Source organism: Notothenia rossii, assembly GCF_949606895.1.
Source record: "Notothenia rossii genome assembly, chromosome: 2".
Classification (NCBI taxonomy): domain Eukaryota; kingdom Metazoa; phylum Chordata; class Actinopteri; order Perciformes; family Nototheniidae; genus Notothenia; species Notothenia rossii.
Genome location: NC_136904.1, coordinates 62460276 through 62480652, shown reverse-complemented (window position 1 = coordinate 62480652; position 20377 = coordinate 62460276). Strand labels below are relative to the sequence as shown.

Genomic DNA, 20377 nt, shown 5'->3' with positions numbered 1-20377 from the left:
CAGAGTAGGCTGAAGTAATCACCAGGGACAAGGAGGAAATGAGAGCCGAGTCACTCTACAATTGTCTCTCAGTTTTCCCTCTCTGGTATCTCACACACACCGTCACATAACACACAAACAAACACAATCTGTTTTCTACCTTTCCAAGCATTAGTGACTGCAGACTAGTGTCCCCCCCCTGGGGTGAATCTGATAAACACAGAAAGTCCTTACATTAGCTCTGGTAGCCCACACTAGCCTGGTTTCCACTGGGACAAACAGGGTTTAAAGTGAAGCCAAGAGAGCGGTGATATTTGTTTCAGTCACTAATGGTCTGCTAGCCTCAAACACTGAACAAGATGGCTGTGTACACATCCAGCAGCCATGTAGCATCATTAGCGCTCAGCTAGGGTCGTGTTTGTGTCCATCTGATGAATGTCATTTCAATATAGACATAATAGATATATTATCCATCTTTTGGGGCGCTAATTACTCCAATATGTTTAACTGTAAACTCCTGTCTGCTACTTGATATGATGTTGATGAGAGGCGTGAGCGTGAACACATTAAAGATGTTGTCTGTCAAACCAATCCAGTGGGTCATAAGATGCAAAACGCTCAGAAGAGCACAGGGGAAATGCAGAGGGATGGGATTAGGCCTACTCTCTTTGGCTTTGTCACTGCATGTGACACCTTTCAGATTGTTAATCAAATACAAATAATACAATAATTGCAGTTAACAGACACAGGATTACTCTCCCAGTAGCTACAGTAGCAGTTTAAACTAGCCTGCTCTCAACCACCAACCTGTTCTTATGTTAAGTTTGAAAAAACATGCTTGGGGTTGAATTTGTGAAACGGAACCTGGTATGATATGTGTGTTTGTGTAGCCACTGCATCACAGTGTCTTAGGCACAGGAACGAGGCAGGACATCCTCTACAGCAGTGATTTTCAACCAAGTGGGCCTAATGTAAATAATTTGCCATTGTTGAGTGTCTGTAGCTGCAATATAGTGTCTAAGGGGCCGTACACTTGAGTGTTTTTTTTAGCACAATCAGATATCCCTAGTGTAAGGCAGCCATGGGGTTAAAGAAGAACATTCAATCATACAATAAGTATATGATCTAATGTCGGAGAAGTATTTAATGTTGAACAAACAAGACCTGGGATTTCTTTCTTTCTCTCCCATCTGGCAGAGTATCCTCAATCAATACGATTGAAATAGAGGTTTAAATTAGATCTGAGGTGGAATTGCTCCAGTACATTAGGACATTGTTGATGTTTGAAGTGTAGGAAAGTGAAGGCAGCTATGTGGCTGTGGTGTGTTTTGTTTCTTTAATAGAGAGGCGAAGTTCCTCCCCTTCCGGGAGCCTCCATGGGACCCCGGAAGCGGAAAATTATACATTGAATTCAATGGAGAGAGAAAACGTATCTTTTGATCCCGTTTGAATTGTGCCACGGATGACACATATGATGTTTGTCAATTTAAAAGAACATTTTGCAAGTCAAAAAAATTAAAATGTGTCGTAAAACTGTGAAGTAACACATTTTTTTGTGTTAAGCCGCTCAGTGAACTACATGTCTCTGGTCCCGCACAATACGCGTCACCAACACAAAGATGACCGTCACGTTGGCACATTTCACCTCATTCTTTCAGAATGAGAATAAAAGTATAAAACGATGTGAAAATCACTACAAGTCTGGGCACGTTGAGAGCTGTACATACACGAAAGGGGAGTTAGTCGGTTCTGTAAGAGCCAGCATGCGGGACCGGCTTTACAAGGTTTCGGTTAGTAATATGAGTGCAATGTTTAAGGTTAATGTCAGTCAATAAGGAGGAGAATAAAAAAGAAGATGATGAACCACAGACCCGGCATATAATGACTGCAGTGTGCAGGGCTGTGCTAATTTATGTTACTGTTATCAATAGCATTAGTTGACTGAGAAAACCGTCAAGAAAAAAGGTTTAGCGATGTTACGAGTCGACTAGCATAATATGAACCACGGCTGTGATTGACAACCTGGACAGCCAGTCAGGAGCTAGAATGCCAACCTAGAGAGCCAATCAGAACCTAGAACGGGTGTACTGTATACGGGTGTGTATGCTGTGGATAACATTAGTGTTCACAAGAACAAGGTACATTCCCGTGTTTTGTTTTAGTTGCTCTTCAGATTGAAGCGGCCAGTTTTATATCGACTATATGTGTGATCTCCTTTTTACATCTCGTTGTGTCATTTGAGTTTATTTGCTGTGTGTAGATTCAAGGATTTTGGTTATCTTGTCAATTTGTTAGGTTATCTAGGCACAGCTGTGTGTGACTCCCTCTGGTACACTGGTATGTTTTCCTAATGTAGAGAGCATTGATTAATTCATAAACTACACACTGAGTCTAGATCCTGACCAAATCCTTTTTTGTTGATCAAATGTTTTTCAAAAATGTAATACACATTTAAAAAAATACAATGTACAATCACAACCAATACAACACAAATTACAAAAAATTCAGAAAAAACAAACAACAACAATCAGACAAGAGGACAAAACTATGGAAAAATAAACCCTCCCACCCCCAGATCTGGACCATCCTTGTATTGCTCATTCAATCTATTATAGCATGTTAACAAACATGGTACTTACTTTATTTGTACAGATCTACATGGGAGAGGATGGCGTGATGCAGAGCGCTGTCTGTGGTTGTGCACGGGGGATGTACAAATGCAGCCACGCTGCAGCATTGGCAATATTTGCCATGTGGCAGATCAGCTCCACAGAAGTTGAGTGCCAGTGGAGGAAGCCTGGCACTTCAAAAGTAGTTCAGCCGGTGTCTCAACTCTACCAACAGCAAGAGGAGACATACAACCCACTGGCCAGAGACATCGCCACTGAGGAAGTAGACTTGTTCAGGTCTGCACTGAGGGGCGCAGCGTGGCATGGCATGGCTTTTGTCACCTGAGCCAGAGCTGCAGCCTCAACATCAGGCCATTTTCAACGTGCCGGAGCTGGTGAAGGAGCGTGGGGGTCGGGGGCTTGAGGCAATTCTTGCCTCAATGCGACTGAGCAGAGACCAGCAAGCTGCCATCCAGACAGCCACCGTAGGACAGCGGACAAATCCTCAGTGGCAGTTACACAGGCAGGGCAGGTTGACAGCCAGCAATTTTGGTGCTGTGCTGAGGTCGGGACTTTCATCCACTCCATGCGCGTCCCTCATGAAGAGAGTGCTTGGGGGATACAATTTAGACGGAGTCATGGCTGTCCACTGGGGAGTTGTAAACGAGGTGTGTTTGGCCAGTGTGTTTGGCCTTTTAAGTGTGACACATATGTAGTGATAAATGCTTCACCTGACCACTGTTCGTAAATAAAAAAAGTTTTCTGCATCGTCAGTCATTTTTTCCAAATAATTACCAATATTTCACAAATTCTTCATGTCAACTTAAGAGCACAGCTGTATGTTGAGTGTCAGCTTTGCTTGGTTCATCTTACTGGGGGGCAGCTACATGGATGTCGGTGCAGTCCACAATCATTTTGCAGTTGAAGGCAGAATGAATTTATTATTGACTCAGAATGAAGCACAGCTTCATGGCATACAATACATTGACTTTATTTGTAACTGTAAAAAAAATAAAGCATTGATTAGCAAGCAGGAACTGCAGGAACAGAGAACGGTGATGGATGGAGCTGGGAAGAGAGAAGAATAAAGAAAACATATCAACTTTATTATCGGATATTAAAAATTCAATTTCAAAACAAGTTGCCGCTCCTACAGTTTTCTAGTATGTAAAGATGATTTCACATGACCTATGCAAAATATCACACTCAATACATGTGTCTCTCTGGGGGGTGCATTGTGCCTTTGATGTATATAAATAATATACCATAACCAAATACTATTACGTACAGTGGAAATCAGGTTGCCAGAGCAGGTCAGTCCAGTGTGCATGTTCCTCAGGGTCTCAGCAGTTACAGGTGAGGTAAAGAAAATAAAAGAGAAAAAGGTCAGTAACAACACTTTAAAGTAACAACACTGAATAATTATCTATTTTAATAATTTTCTCTCAGTAATCACTCAACTACTGTCTTTCCAACCAACAGATTGACTCACCCTCACTGTCATCACAATGACACATGTCCAGAAGAATGTCATGCAAAGCTCCCTGCCTGCCTGCCTTCCTTCGACTCTCCCTGAACTGCTTCCTTAGCACCCGGTGGAGGGCGCAGTAGGCCACTCTTCAAATGTTTCACGAAATACTTACCATGATGACTACTCTTACTGTTTAACATTTTGGTGTACTTCATGTAATAAAATAATAACTTAATGGTAAGGCTACTAAAAATGACAAGGCTAAGTAATGTAATGCTAACTAACGTGCTCGCTACTCGTCGCTACTAGCTAGGTAGCTAACGTGACTATGTTCCATGCACAACATGTATATTACCTATGATATTACCTGATATGTCTGATCCAGCGACTCCTGGTCCTTTCATAAGAGGGGAAGCGATAGAACGAGCAAGTGGTATGATCACTTTTGTGATTACAACATGGTACAAAGCACACAGGCATCTTGTAAAAGTAAATTTATTGGAGCAATCTCTTATATTTATTGGAGGGAATAAATCAGTTATGAAATCTTCTTCTTTGCTTTAATTACGAGTCGCAACCACTTGGAGCATTATCGCCTGTGACATCACATGCGCGACCCAGAATGAGATTTGGGATTTGTAGTCTTTGTAGTCGCGTATTTTTCATAGTCTTATATTTCAACAGTTTTACGACAAAATTTGACTTTTTTGACATGGAAATGATTGTTTAAGATTGACAAACATCATATGTGTAGTTCGTGGCACAATTCAAACGGGATCAAAAGATACGTTTTCTCTCTCCATTGAATTCAATGTATAATTTTTCGCTTCCGGGGTCCCATGGACCGGAAGTAGATGGGCGTGACTTCGCCTCTCTATAAAACCACAATGGAGTCAGCAAGGCTTTTGTTATCAGTCGTAGTGAAGAAAAATGTTGCAGGGACACCAAACGCATAGATAACAGCATAAACAAAGCAGTTAAACATATTTTTCGGTGTGATGTTGAAGTAGTTTTTGCAGTGAGGGTAAGACACCCTTAACCTTGATATCTGTGAAATCAAATGTTATCACACCAAACAAATGGGCACAATAGCAGAGTATGACTACAACTGCACAAGTAAGACATCCAAAGGTTTGAGGGCAAAGTGAGAGAACTGGAAAGTGAGTTTGAAAATATGTGCATCCATCTGTGTTTGCTCACTAGAGAAAACACTTACTTCTGAATTGCAGGCCATTTGACCCATATTCCATTAAACCGCCCACTCCAGCTCTGTACTGTACTGGCAGACATCGCTCGCAGAGTGCCTGAGTGAACGCTGTGATTAAGACACTATTATTGAACTGCTGAAGAAAAGTGATTTTGCAAGGGTAAAAAACACATCATAATCAATACTGTTATCTTTGTCCATTCTTTATGTAATCTTCAGTTCTGTTCTCTCAGAACTGCACTAAGTGCTGGTGTCTTACAGCTTGTTCATAAATGACGGAAATTGTCTCATCTGTCTTTTTTTAGAAGAATAAGAGGTCAGGTATAGAATGCCATTGTCAGCAGATGAATGGCTAAAACAATGACGTCCGAGCAAGACTTCAGTCTGACGGTGCAATTACACCAAATCAAAATGTTGATCGTCACACAGATGGACTCTAAGGACACAGCGTTAAACATAAATGATTTTGTCAGAATTGTCACAGTTTCTTTGAGTATATTTAGTTAGAAGCCTGGAATAAGGTCTGTGGTTAACACATGCTTTATTCTACGACACCAACTACGTCAGTAAATACTCCACTGGTGAATGTCCAATGCTTCTACAGTATCTGTCATAAAAACAGCGGTTGCTAACAATTGACAACATTAACTACAAAAGTCATCATGCCGCAGTCATGTGACCGTGATGACATTTGTTTATAGCCTAGCGTCGCCTTTTTAAGTCTGGCAATTGCGTTAACACTTTAAAAATCCCAAAGTGGTGTTAATATGTGGAGATTATCCTGCTGAAGAAAGCATTTAAGTATCACAAACTTGTGTTTGACACATGATTCATTCTGCAATACTCAGAAATCAAATGAAATTCTATTGCTTTTGAAAGTTTTGTTTTAAATTGTTGGTCGGTTCTACTTAGTATTGTATATTGGTAAAGAAATAAAGATCCTGTTGTGTCCTAAAAACAGAAGGTAGCAGTGTGAAGGAAGACTGTGTTGTCTGAAAAATACACAATGAGAGAGAATATTCTATCTGTGCTCTGGAAAAAGTACCCGGCAACAGACACAGACAGAAAGCTGAATGGATTCGGGTTAAAAAAGTCAAGCTTCTTCTGTGTAGCTCCTTTTGTTTGTGACTCAGAATGTCTCTCCAACTTTAACTCGCCTCGAGCTGTCTTGTGTTTGTTGTGTTTTTTAAAGTCTGTTTCTGCTTATGTTGTATTGTTTGCTTCTTTTTACTGATTTATGGTGTTATTTCCAACTGTGTTAGTCTTGTGAAGTACTTTGTGACCTTGCTTTCTGAAAGATGCTGTAATAAATAAACTCCACTAACTCACTTCCTGATAACATTCAGTCGGAAGTTGAATGAGCTTCTGAACGGGGAACATCCCGCAGTGCAGAGGTAACGACCTCAGTTAAACTTCTGAAAAATGTACCATGACACAAATCCAATAATGCTTCAAACGGCCCTGTGAATTAAACATAACATGCACTCCTCCTCCTCCTCCTCCTCCTCCTCCTCCTCCTCCTCCTCCTCCTCCCCCTCATCTCTGTGTTTTTCTAGGTAACTCCCCAGCCTTTTGTCTCTATGTTTTACCTCCATAATCCCTCTCCTCCTCTTGTTTCCCAGCACTCCCTGAATGTGACAAGGCATATTTTTCACACTGTCCCTCCCACAGTTTGCTGACATGCAGTGTGTGTGTGTGTGTGTGTGTGTGTGTGTGTGTGTGTGTGTGTGTGTGTGTGTGTGTGTGTGTGTCTGCTGTTTTCCCTCACATAGCACGTACGCTTGTTTGTTCATACATACGTTTGTTGATAATGTTCGACCAAAAATCTGAAGATAGGTTCAGACACTCTTTTTTTATTTGGAAGGTTCTAACTGAGTAAAGTGACCCAGAAGTGTCTCAAAGGCAGGCATTATAAGCAATTCTCTAAATGCTGAGAAAAGATACCGAAATGCTGCCAGTGGTGGAAGTACTCTAATGTTATGCTTTAGAATAGGTAGCAATACTGATGGCCCATTTCAGAATCATATTTAATATACATATATTACTGGATAATGATTATTGATGCATCGATGTGTCTGTCACAGCGGGTAAAGGTGGAGCTTATTTTGACAACTTTGTGTAGTGCTGCTGAATATTTGAAAACTGTAATTACGTGTCAATGTTTATTTATTAGTTGATTTAACTGTTGTATTAGTTCATAATTTGAATTTGTTAAAAATAATGAATGCTGTCAGACTTAGAGGGGGGAAAATATTGGATTCGAAAATGTAGCCGAGTAGAAATATAAAGAAGCATAAAAGGTAAATACTCAGGTAAAGAACCTCAAAGTCATATTTAATTGTGATATATAGACTATATTCACCACTGAAATGTTACATCTGTCACCTTGGAAGTGACACTTTTTTGTCTTCTTTGAGCTTCTGAGGTTCTACCATAGGAAGGAGCCCCCCCCCCCCCCCCCCTTGAATGCTGGGTCCAGTTCTCTCTGCATACGGTATTTAGCAGCTTGAGCACAGTGTAGCATGTCTGTACATTTAACACAAGCATGTGTGTCCCCATATGAGTGGCCTGTTTATTGAGAGTGAACTTGACTATCTTAACATACTTCTCTGGCTCACATTCCTCCCTGTTCAGGGTACACAAACCTGACATCTGCTCCATGTGTTGCTGTTTATGCTTACATTTACATTTGAAGTGAATATTTGTTCTAGCAGTCCTGATAAATAGTAGCAGAAATGTATATCATCTCCCATGGTCACTGTGTTTTTCTGTTATGACCTGAACCCTGGGAAAATAAAAGGCTAGATCAAGTGACAAGCAGCTACAGTATGTGGCATTTGTTCCGTCTCTCCCAGGCTACGTGTTGACCTTTGGGAACCGTGGTCATGTTCTCCTGTTGAAAGGCGATCTTATCTCTGCGAACTGTCGTACAGTACATGGCCGTGTTGGATGTCACTTTGTTGCAGCAAGTGTTCCTTCACTTAGTGGCTTAAACAGCTTATAGGGGCTCACATTATTGTCATTATGTTTGAATCAGCCAAGGTAATGCGATGATATCAATTGTCTCCTCTCACCTGTATGCAATTTTACGCAAACTAAGGAAGGCATTTATCTTGAGCATTTGGTACAATGTGATAAGAGGGAATATAAGACTTGAGAACAAATCTGAAGCATGGAGGCTGCCCAGAGGATTTTTAAGTGTTCAGATTTCTATTGTTTGAGCACTTTAAGGACTCCTCATCAGGTTGGTTTAGGAGATGATCCTGGGCTCCAACTTTAGGCAGCAGATTTTTGAAAAAAGGAAAATGGATGATTTTTGCCAAATCAAACACCATAATGAAACCTTTATCAAAAGGTTTATTTCCTCAAGTGTGTAGCTACTCAAGGGTTTAGGTCGGAGGTTCTTAAACTTATAAAGCCTATGGCCATTTTAACAAATGCAAGTGTTATTAGCCTAAACCACTGTGTTGAATGTGATTATCCCACTGCATCCATCTAACTTAAAGAGCAACTTGCATGTTTGTTTTTTTTCCTACATTTATGCTTAACCTTGCCTGGAAATTACAATAAAAAATGTTAATGCAGGATTTGATATGTTTTACAAGACATAAGGGCAGGAATTCAGAGGGAAAGGAGCCGTTTTGAGCTCTGCTACTAAAAACTGCTTTTTTTTAAACGTCATACGTCAAACGCGTCATATTACGTCACACGGGGGAGCAACTTTCTCTGACTCCTTCTCTGCCCAATCCGCTGTAGTAGCTTTTTAGTTGGTTTGAGAGGTTGTGATTTAGTGAGCTGGTATTTTTTCGGTAATTTTACATTGCATTTGACCATTTGTAATCATAGTGAGCTTGTGTGTTGTGCAGGTTGCACAAACTCAAGCCTGTCAGGGCATCGAGTCCACAGTTTCCCTCACGGGAAAAGGACCGGAGCTAGCGTTCGTTCCTGGGTGCGTTGTGCATCCACCCCCCTGCAGCACATACTCCGTCTCCACAGCTTTATCAAGAAACCGTATTACATGTCTCCCCCCCCCTTCGCTGCTCTCTCTCTCCCCCCTTCGCTGCTCTCTCTCTCCCCTCCGGTACACAGCACCTGAAGTGTGGAGTTAGGTAACGCTGTGGTGGCTGTACGGCTCCAGCCGTCTCCTTTGTGTTTGTTTGTTTCCCCCTGTCTGCGTTGTTTGTGTGGGCGTGGTGGCTGTCACTCCTGGCTCCCGGCTCAACCTCCACTCACCTGCTGCGATCAGCTGTGCACCCTCCCCGACTACACACCTGCTTTCAATCAAGCCATTTACAACGGCATATCAACGGAGGCTCCACAACCTTTCTCCGCCAGATCGTCAAGTATCAGCCGTGTCTTGCGACTCCCCTCTGGTCAGCACCGTAGTGTGGAGTTGCATTAGGTAACGCGAGATAAGCCTGATATTTGCGCATTAGTTTCTGTTATGGATCAGTATCAACAGTCCTGCCAGTAACGTTACTATATTATCAATACTACTAGCCTGATATATGATTGCTAACTTTACAATGTTGACGTTAGCTAACATGCTAACGCCGGTCCCCCACCAAGACAGCTGCTCTGTTCTCCACTGGTTCTCCACACACCAAAGCTCCATTTCTCTCCGATGGCCGTTATTTTTTCTAATCCTTGGCTGCTCCTGGTCTCTTGGACGCCTAGCAGGCTCATAATTATAATCATATGCATTCGAATATATATTTTCAACCTCTTCTGTGCATAGCCGCGGGAAGTCATTTTGCTCTGGGGGTGCTGCCAAAAGTGGGGAGGGGGCCGCTTAAAAAAAAAAGAAAAAAGGCGGTGCCCAGCTGTCAGTGATACGAGCCACATAAATTGTTTGTTAAAGGCGAGACACGGCAGGCAAAACAAATCTTTTTTCATGCACTGGTCAATTTTGAGATGTTGTGCTCTTTTGATTCCATAACATGTTTTCTTTCAGGCTTTTGGAAGGAAAACGTACAAAATACACATTTAACACTAGAACCGCCAGAGGTCGCTGTATACCTAAAACCGCCAACGGGTAAAGTTTACCCGCTATTGATTTCCAAGGTACAATGTACCATACAGAACAGTGAGCTTTGATCGCACAAGGATGAAATGTATACCAATATAATCTGTGGACTTTCAGCTTTTCATATTATATAGTTTGTACAGATAGCATGAAGTATAAAATATCACTACAGTGCTGATTTAAATGCTTGGTGTTAGACTTGTGTTTTGTTTAGGTATATATCTCTATCTCTCTCTCTCTCTCTATCTATAACTATCTATCTGTCTATCTCTCTATCTATATATATATCTATCTATCTATATATATCTATCCATCTATCTATCTATAGGAACAGCAGTAGACAAAAGGCGTTGCTATAGCAACACGTCATGTTTACGCGCAAAATCAACAGCGCGAGGATCGCTGCATATTCTATGGTAGAAATATTAACCACTCTCGCGAATAAACGCTTGATGTTAGGCTTGTGTTTCGTAAATGTAAAAATGCTTCATATCGTCTGATAGCCTTCTACTCATAAAAAAACAACAACGTGACAATAATATAAATTAATATAATAATGTATTTGTTATATAATTGAACAGCAGATAACACAGAACGTATACAAATAACAAAAAATATCAGAGAAGAAGAACAATAAAAACGAACACATCGATCACAACGCTTCACAAACACTCAAACACAATTGTTGCAAACACTGAGCACCTTGGCTGTGCATTTGCCACACACAGCATCCCCACACTTGACACATTTGCAGAACGTTATACGTTGTATTCCACAGTCTCTGGCTTTTTCTTTCTTTCTGTGGAGATGGCCACATGCTGGTGTTGCGTGCTGAGTATTGTCACGTTTCTCCTCGGCTTGCACTGGTAGACTGAGAGCACCATTTTGTCGCTCTTCAGACCTTGAACAGATCTCCCTTGCACAGAGGGTGGGAGCTCCCGCTTGTTGCGCTTGATGGTTCCCACTAGGCTGGTATTTTTGGCGAGAAGCGCTTTGGCGAGAGGGAGGGAGGTAAAGAAATTATCTGTGGTTATATTTCTTCCCTTACCAACAAAGGGCTCCACCAGCCTCAGCACCACGTTCTCTCCTAGCCGTTGTGTTGCTGGCCTCTTTTCCCAGGTAAGGGAAGCCATTCAGCATGTATTTGCTGTCAACGTCAGCTGCCAGTCAAAACTTGATGCCAAATTTGTCCGGCTTGTTGGGCATGTACTGTGTGAATGGACATCTTGATTTGGTCGGGAATAGCTGTTCATCCACAGTGATGTCGGACCCTGGCCTGTAGGACGCGATTTAATTTTCGACAAAACGATCCCACACCTTCCTCACGTGCGTAAACTTGTCGGTGGTCAACCGGCACCGGCGGGTCTCCTTTTTATCAAAGCGCAGGTAGCGCATGATTTCCCGAAACCTGTTCCTCGACAGTGTTGCGTTGAAGAACGCGTTGCCCCACTGCTCGCACCAGAAACTCTCCATCTCAATGTTCTTCCCACAATATGCACCTCTCACATAGAGAAGCGCAATAAAGGCCTTCAGCTCCATAATAGAGACATCCCAGGTGGCTCTGTCTCTCCGCGCTTCAGCGACTGTGCAATCACGGATTTCCTCCAACATTACATTATCACACAGACACATAAATGCTGTGAGTTTGTGAGTAATGTTGTGACGTGCGTGTGGTGTGGGGCCAGCAGACTCCGTGAGGATGTTCTGTATCTGCCGTCTCCCTGCGCCTCCGCAAGGCTCCATGACCGTCCACACTGTGCCATCTTTCCCGATCTCTTGGGCTGGTGACGGCTCAGTGGCACACACTAAATAGGAGAGAGGAAAACACTACTATGGACTAAAGTATATTTCATAAATGTTTATTTGATAATATTACATCCTCGAAAGGCAATGAAAAGATCATTTGTAAAAAGAAAAGGCATTATCTATATGCCTTGATATCTTATAGCCTACGATTTGTAGAAAAGTAGGAAATAAAAAACAAGAATCATCATACCTTCTGCATGGGCTGGTACAGTAGGCCCATCTGCAAGCGGGGATCAGGCTGGGACGGCCTCACGTTCCGCGGAGGCTCAGGATCGCTGTCAGATGACCCATCAGAGGCAGAACAAACCCAGGACACATCACTCAGTCCTGATACTTCCCCACCATCAGACTCTGCTTCGCTCAGACGGTTTAGCAACGCTAGTGCCTCCTGTACGTTCATGAGTCTCTTTCTTTTGTCCATTTTGGAAATATAACCGTCTCTCTCTCTCTCTCTCTCTCTCTCTCTCTCTCTCTCTCTCTCTCTCTCTCTCTCTCTCTCTCTCTCTCTCTCTCTCTCTCTCTCTCTCTCTCTCTCTCTCTCTCTCTCTCTCTCTCTCTCTCTCTCTCTCTCTCTCTCTCTCTCTCTCTCTCTCTCTCTCTCTCTCTCTATGAATCTATATATCTATCTATCTCTCTCTCAATCTATCTATCTCTCAATCTCTCTATCTACAGCAGTAGACAAAAGGCGTTGCTATAGCAACACGTCATGTTTATGTTTACGCGTGAAATCAATAGCGCGAGGAGCGCTGCATTTCTATGAGGTAAATATTACCCGCTGGCGGAAATAGGAATAAATAGCCGTTTCTTTGGCGATTTTTTCAATCTGACTTCATATTGACAATTTTTAACAACACAGGGTGTTACATAACACACTTTCAGGAAAATTCACGGACTGGGAGACGTTAATATTTTATTGAAAATAAGTTACATACAATAAAAAAACAGATGCGGGTAAAATTTACCCGTTGGCGGTTCTAGTGTTAAGTGTTCATTTTACTATAGTTTGTCTATTTCCATATGTATATTTCTCCTAAATTCACCAAAAGTTAGCATTCTAACGGAACATAAAGTACCGCGACCGCTGTTTGCACCATGTCATCAGAGGTATCGTTGGAAAGCTCGGTCTCTCATGCACAATCCCATCGGATCCAAATATGGTCATTTCCTTTGCATCAGCAACCAATCGTGAAAGTACAAAAGGGTCTTAAGCCAAGAAACTAAATCTCATTGGCTGGTGTCAACTTCTGACAACGTGATTCGTTCAGATGCGTCACGTGGTGTGCTAAAACACTTCCTGGTTAGCTTTCCGCTATAAATTTAAATCTCAAAATGGCAAAAGAATGGCGAAAAAAAAGTTCACAGAGAAGACAACAACAATTGTCACTTGCACGAAGCAAGATTATACAAAAAACAAATGACCCCGAACATGAAATACCTTCACGGAGTGCGTCGAGGCGCAAGCTGTCATCCAAAGAACAGGAGGGTTCAGCTAGCGCCACACTGCAATCTTTAAAGGTCATTTTCTCAAAATGAGTTTTTTCTCCTACTCTTGAGTCCGAAATGTCCACTTCAGTTGCACTTACATACACCACACCTTCCAGTTATATTCCTATCAATATTATGAAGGCTTTTACCGAAGGGTTTGTTCATATGTCATTCATAGCCTGAATTATATAAGATTGTATACCTAGAAACCTGGCGAAAATTGATATTTTAGGGCTGTTGACGGTATTTTCTGATTTATGGAGCGATAAAAAGAGATATCCAAAATCCCTTATGTAAAAGCCTTAGATGTTAATATGACTACAAAATGAAACGAGAATTTTTAACCTGGCTTTATCCAAAGTTCAGATTTCGGTTCCTGAAATGTGTTAAAAATATGCACACATTTTATGAGATAATAGCTCATTTGCATATTCAGAAAACTTGTAATACAATAAACAATTGCCTTATTGTAGGTAATTAACTGGAAAAATGTCTAGCTGATATATTTAAGTTAAAAATGTTTACCCTATTCATCTGGGGTGTCTCGCCTTAACTGTTAGGCTTAATAAACCATTATACCTACATCACTTAGCAACAGCTGCACATGCCCACATGCTAACTATGGGTCTTACAAACCTAAATAACATTACAAATAGTCAGAAAATATTATTTACAATATTAATAAAACTATGAATTCAATTTTAACTGATTGACAAGGCAAAACACTGCACAGCGGCAGCAGCATTAAAGGGAAAATATCGTCTTACTTTGTGTTGGGGCTTCACAAAACTCCAAATGTAGCCTGGGATGCTACTAATGAAGACCCTCATTAGAGCAGATACATCCACATTGTCCAAAATGTTATTATGGACATACCTCAAAGTCAGATGTGTCAGTCTCTTCTGTGTCATATTACTCTAGTTGTAGAGGTGGTGGGCTGAGGAGTAGCTGGTGGTCCAGTCTTTTTATTGGGTTGTTTGTTTGAGAAAAAAAATTCCAAAATCCTTTTTTGCGCTATTCTAGAAAGTTGTCACTCTGCAGTGTGTGTGTCGCGTCAATTACGTCACTCTCCCACGACCTACGACCTAGATGAATCGGATTTTATTTATTTGGAAAATAAATTCAAGCCACCTGACTGATACAAATATGTACTATGACTATTATATGCTACTGTATACAGCTAATTTTATTTTAAGTAAAATCATAACTATTTTATGTAGTTTAATCATAGAGAGCCGCAGTGACGCGTCCTTAAACCCGGAAGTAAACTTCTTCCGGTTCCTTCGTCTAAAACGCAATGCAATTTCTCCATAGGATTTTGGAGAATAGCTCGAAATAAGGTCTGTGGTTGACACATATTTAAGAGAGGGATCACGTTTTGTTCAGCCGGATAATATCCACATGTCAACCCTACTTTTATAATTTTTGAATAATAAATCTAGTCGGCAGAAGTAAAATGCTAACGTTATGCTATAAACGAACTACAAGCCAGTACAGCAGCAGGGTCGCACGACTTCAACGTCACGCCAACTTAAGATCGTTTCAACTGACTTGCACTGAAACTGCACTTTGAAAACTTTAAATATATTAACATTTTAAACTGTATACCCCGGTTATCTAGGCCCGTTTTGTTTAATGTATACCACGTTTATCTAGGCCCTTTTTGTTTTATGTATACATGTCACACTGTGGGAAACGATATTTCGATATTTCTGGATGTATAACACATGTAGAATTTTTGACAATAAAGCTGAATTTGACTTTCGCGTGCTTGCATATTTTAACAAAGCTTTTCATTTTAGCCACACTGAATTTAACTAGAAGTCATGGCTGTGTCAATTACCAGTCTGATATCGTTTTACAAAGATGACAAGAAGAGTGTAGATAGAGGAGAGAACCACTACAAGTCAGGACACGTTACAGTGCAGCCTAGATGAAGGTGTGCTTACCAGTGATGTCAGGGCTAGCATGAGGGACAAGGTTTATAGTGTCGGTGAGTAGTGATAGCAAGAGTACCGTTAACCTTTTAAGACCGAGTTAATTTATTCACATTAATTCCCATCAACAAATCAATTTTATGTGTCACATGAAATCTTTATTAGGCAAGGCAAGTTTATTTATATAGCACTTTTCAACACAAGGCAATTCAAAGTGCTTTACAAAAAATGAAAGACATTAAGAAAATGGCATTTAAAATCAGTCATTAAAAAGAAAAGCTAATAAAATAAACATTAAAAGAAAAAATACATGGATAAAAGTTACAGTGCAGTCTAAGATATTAATAGTTCAATTAAGAGCAGCGACAAAAAGAAAAGTCTTCAGCCTGGATTTAAAAGTGGTAAGTTGCAGGTTTCTGGGAGTTTGTTCCAGATATTTGGAGCATAATAACTGTACGCTGCTTTACCATGTTTAGTTCTGACTCTGGGGACAGAAAGCTGACCAGTCCCTGTAGACCTGAGAGATCTGGATGGTTCATCATTTAGCAGGAGGTCAGAAATGCATTTTGGTCCTAAACCATTCAGTGCTTTATAAACAGCAGCAGTATTTTGAAATCTATTCTTTGACACACAGGAAGCTAGTGTAAAGACTTCAGAACTGGAGTAATGTGATCCACTTTCTTAGTGTTAGTGAGGACTCGAGCAGCGGTGTTCTGAATCAGCTGCAGCTTTCTAATAGATTTTTTAGTGAGACCTGTGAAGACACCATTGCAGTAGTCCAGTCTACTGAAGATAAAAGCATGGACACGTTTTTCCAAATCCTGCTGTGACTTTAGTCTTTTAATCCTAGATATGTTCTTTAGGTGATAGTAAGCTGATTTAGTAACTGTTTTAATGTGAATGTTGAAACCAATAACTAATTTAACCCGCTGACAAGAGAGCCTACCTCCGAAGATCGTGACTGGCTGAGGGACAGACTCGGGGGCAGGTTCTCAGGAATTTCTTGGCTTCTCTCCCCCGAGCCAGAAGAGGAACACTACAGCTTGGAAACACTTACTGTTCCTGAAATTATCAAATCTGTTGGGCATCAGGGACCTGAGGCAATTGTGGCAAGCATGGCATTGTCTGAAGAGCAACAGAGGGCAATTCAGGTGGCTACCACTGGTCAGCGAACCAGCCCAAACGGACATTTGTTCAGGAAAGGAAGGTTGACTGCCAGCAACTTTGGAGCTGTCCTGAGGTCAAAGCGTGTGACTGCTTCCTTTATTGCCAGGGTGCTAAGGCAACAACAGGCCCTTGATGGTGTTTTGTCTGTACAGTGGGGGACTATGAATGAATGTGAGGGCGTTGGGCATTCACCACTGCAACTCAGATGCAGGTCCATGAGTCAGATTTGTTGCTCTCCCAATCAGGAATGTTGGGGGCATCTCCAGATGGTCTGGTAGGGTCTTCCGCTGTGCTTGAGGTAAAGTGTCCCTACGGAGCAAGGGAAATGACAATTAGTGAAGCATTGCAAATCAAGGGCTTCTTTGTCAGGAAGGAAGGAGAAACATTCAGCCTGCGTGAGGAACATCCTTACTGGCACCAAGTGCAAGGTCAGCTTCACCTCACTCCAAGAAAGAAGAAGAAATAATAAAATTGTGAATTGTTTTTAATTTACATTTACTCGCCTTTGCAATGTTGTGGTTGTTAGAGTGTTAGGTTTTCTGTTAGCTCGTCTGTTGGGAAGATATAAAATATAGTTTCATGGAAGTCACACCGTCACATATACTGTAAGAGCATTAAGTAGACCCTCCAGAAAAACGCGATTCTGCGATCGCAGAATTTACCGCATAATCAGCTAAATGGCGCGGATTTCTAAAAGGCCGCATATTTATCAAAAGGCCGCATAATTCCCGCATTTTTCCACACAAAATTGAGAAAAAAAAAAGTTAACTCGTCTTGACGTGACGTCATCAGCTCGCGCATCACAGAATGTAAACAACACTGTATAGAGTGAACGTGTGGAGCTCACACGATAGAGAAAACACCAAGATGAAAATATCTAATCCATCTCATTTACCGACGAACATTTCTACTAAAGACCGGGCAAAAAGTGGGGGGAAACTATTCTGCACCCCGTGCAACTGTGTGTTGGAGCATAAGAGAAAATCGACGGTGACGACCCGCTTTGATTCATTCAAACATTCGAAAATGCTTTCTGCTGCTGCGGACAAGAAAGCCAAACAACTCACGTTCACGAGGCATCAACCTCCAAAACCCTTTCGAGGGCTACAAGAAACGAGGTGAGTAGCCTACAAGATTGAAGCTGCAGATAACGAACGAGTAAATGAAAACAGAATGAGGCGGAGAAGTGTGTGTGTGTGTGTGTGTGTGTATGTGTGTGTGCGTGAGATTAAAATAGCCCAATTGCTTTTACAATAAATAAACATTGAATGTGTTTAATTGAATAGTAAAGGGGTTTAACGTTAGTGGCAGGTTGTGTGTGAGAGAGATTAAATAAGACAGCCCAATATTTAAAAAAAAAAAAGATAATTTTTTACCGCATATTTAGCATATTTCGCAACTTTCCGCATATTTCGCAACTTCCCGCAGTTTCACCGCATAAAATCACATAAAACCCTGCATGTTTAATCGCATAATCAAGGAATTTAGCCCGCATAATCAAGGATTTTTGCCCGCGTTTTTCTGGAGGGTCTAATTAAGACATACAGTACATAGGCTAAAACAAAACATCTAAAGATATAACCTTGCACTTTGATAAGTCTCGTGAACATTTTTCACTATTTTGACATTTTTATAGATGAAAATTGAACTTAAGAAATAAATGGTAGATTAATACATATTGAAAATAGGTGTCAGCTGCTACACTAATTATAATAGTTATATTTCTTAATTAATTAAGATAAGATATTACTGTATTGATCCCAATTTGGGAAATGTTTGTGTTGCAGCAGCATAACAAGAAAAACAAAATATAAGTTATTATATATACAAAAGTATGTGAGGGATGGAATATTAAATTGAATATAAATGTAAAATGTACATGTGATTTTACGTCCAAGAGAAGCTATGGAGCAGAGAGTTCTCTGCCAGCAAGAGGTGATTTGTTATTAGTTCAATATGTCAAACTGATTTCCCTGACTACAATCTTTAGTTACATGGTGAAACGTTATGCTGCTTGTACTAATAAAACTTATCATATAAGCCACACAGGTTTTAATAGGATGTATTCATTATCTTTACTTGTGTTGCGGTCTTTTCAGCAGCGCCATCTCTATAATGGCGATACAGTCACTACCCATTATTTACATTTCACCGTGACATGGACAAAAATGTAACTTCAGCTTACCTCATGGCACGAATCCAGACTCTCCTTTGGAAAACATTGGCCGGGAAACGATAGAACAAGCACGTTTCATGCGAAGACCTGTGGCTGCAACCCGGAGCAAAGCAACAAACCATTGCGTAGCTAACTAGTAGCGCTAGCTTTAGCTAACGTTAGCCAATGAAACGAACTGCCGAGTAAAATTGGAAAACACTGGTAATTAATTATTCTATAACTTGTAAAACTACGGGGTTAAAAACGACTATTTCAAAAATACAGATTCTAATGGTCAGATATAGATATACAGATACTAAAGATAGGCAGGTACTTGCTTTTAAGCAGAACACAGGGGAAAACAAACTTAGCGGGAGTGTTTACGTGTTCGGCGTAATGAGTACAACGGCCTCGACAATTTCTGTAGTCCTATTCAGCCATTCGGTAACAACCATCGTTTTTCAGACACGTAAACTCTTCAAAAATCCCCAGTGGGGTCACTGCTGATGTATTTAATGTCGTAGAACAAAACGTGATTTACTTCTTAAATTTGTGTCAACCACAGACCTTATTTCGAGCTATTTTCCAAAACCCTATGGAAACAATGCATTGCTTTTTGAGGAAGGAACCGGAAGTGCTAAAAATGCTAACTTACTTCCGGGTTTTACGACGCGTCACTGCGGCTCTCTATTGTTATTTAGGTGGTCACTCAGTTTTTCAAATGTACACCACTCGCCAACAGGGGGTGCTGCAGCACCCCCAGCACCCCTACTTCCCGCGGCTATGCTTCTGTGTCAAAACTAGCATTGTGATCCATGTTTATTCATACGTTAGACCGGCCGCTCTCCCCCTTGTTTCCCCCATGTTACGTCACACGCCGGAGGTCACGTGCGGAGGCTTTTTTATGCGGAAGTGAAAATGTCTTACTAAAACGACGCCAGATGTCACTGTAGTGTATATTTCTGTATATCTTTGGGAAAATCTAGTGTATTCATCATTTTCCTACACATTTATTCACTAGTGTCTCTAACCTGCATGTTGCTCTTTAAAGTGACGGCAGCGGTGATCAAGGTTTTCTGAGACTGTTCAAGTCTGTTCACATTTTCATTCTTCTGTTGTTTCCTGTAGTGTTCACTTCCTGTCTTGTCTTCTTTTGTGTTCTCCACAAATCTCAAAATGAATATTCAAACTAATGTTTGTTGTCCACAGCTGCCGTTAAAATGACAGGACCTCTTTCTGCGGATTGATATGACTGTGCATACTTTATTTCCTTGATCCTCCTAAGCAAAGTTTGTTATCATTAGCAGCGGTCTGTCGGCGAATATTAGCAGTCCTCTGGAATGTCCAACATGACCAATCAGAATTAAGTATATGAAAAAGCCCTGCAATAACTCATCACATTATCTTGTTTTTGTTTTGAACTGACATGTTGGCTTGTGCCTAAAATGTCATCTTGCTGTTTGAAGACTTCTCGATAATAAGTAGTCCTCCAGTCACTGATGCTCGCCCCCGTATTTAGTAAGCACTGCATCACT

At 41.0% G+C, this 20377-nt stretch overlaps 2 long non-coding RNA genes across 2 annotated transcripts in view; one reads left to right on the top strand and one right to left on the bottom strand.

Annotated features, from left to right (window-relative positions):
- Positions 1-3355, top strand: part of LOC307030045 — a 32801-nt gene extending 29446 nt beyond the window's left edge. The window contains exon 2 of the long non-coding RNA XR_013805504.1: positions 2632-3355. This is a non-coding gene — a long non-coding RNA (uncharacterized lncRNA). The remainder of the gene's footprint in view (positions 1-2631) is intronic.
- An 11530-nt stretch (positions 3356-14885) lies between these two features.
- On the bottom strand, positions 14886-19213 carry LOC307028305. The gene is made up of 3 exons (XR_013804929.1): positions 18873-19213; positions 17100-17130; positions 14886-16996 (listed from the first exon to the last, which is right to left on the bottom strand). It is a non-coding gene; the product is annotated as an uncharacterized lncRNA (long non-coding RNA).
- Between the last annotated feature and the right edge of the window lie 1164 nt (positions 19214-20377).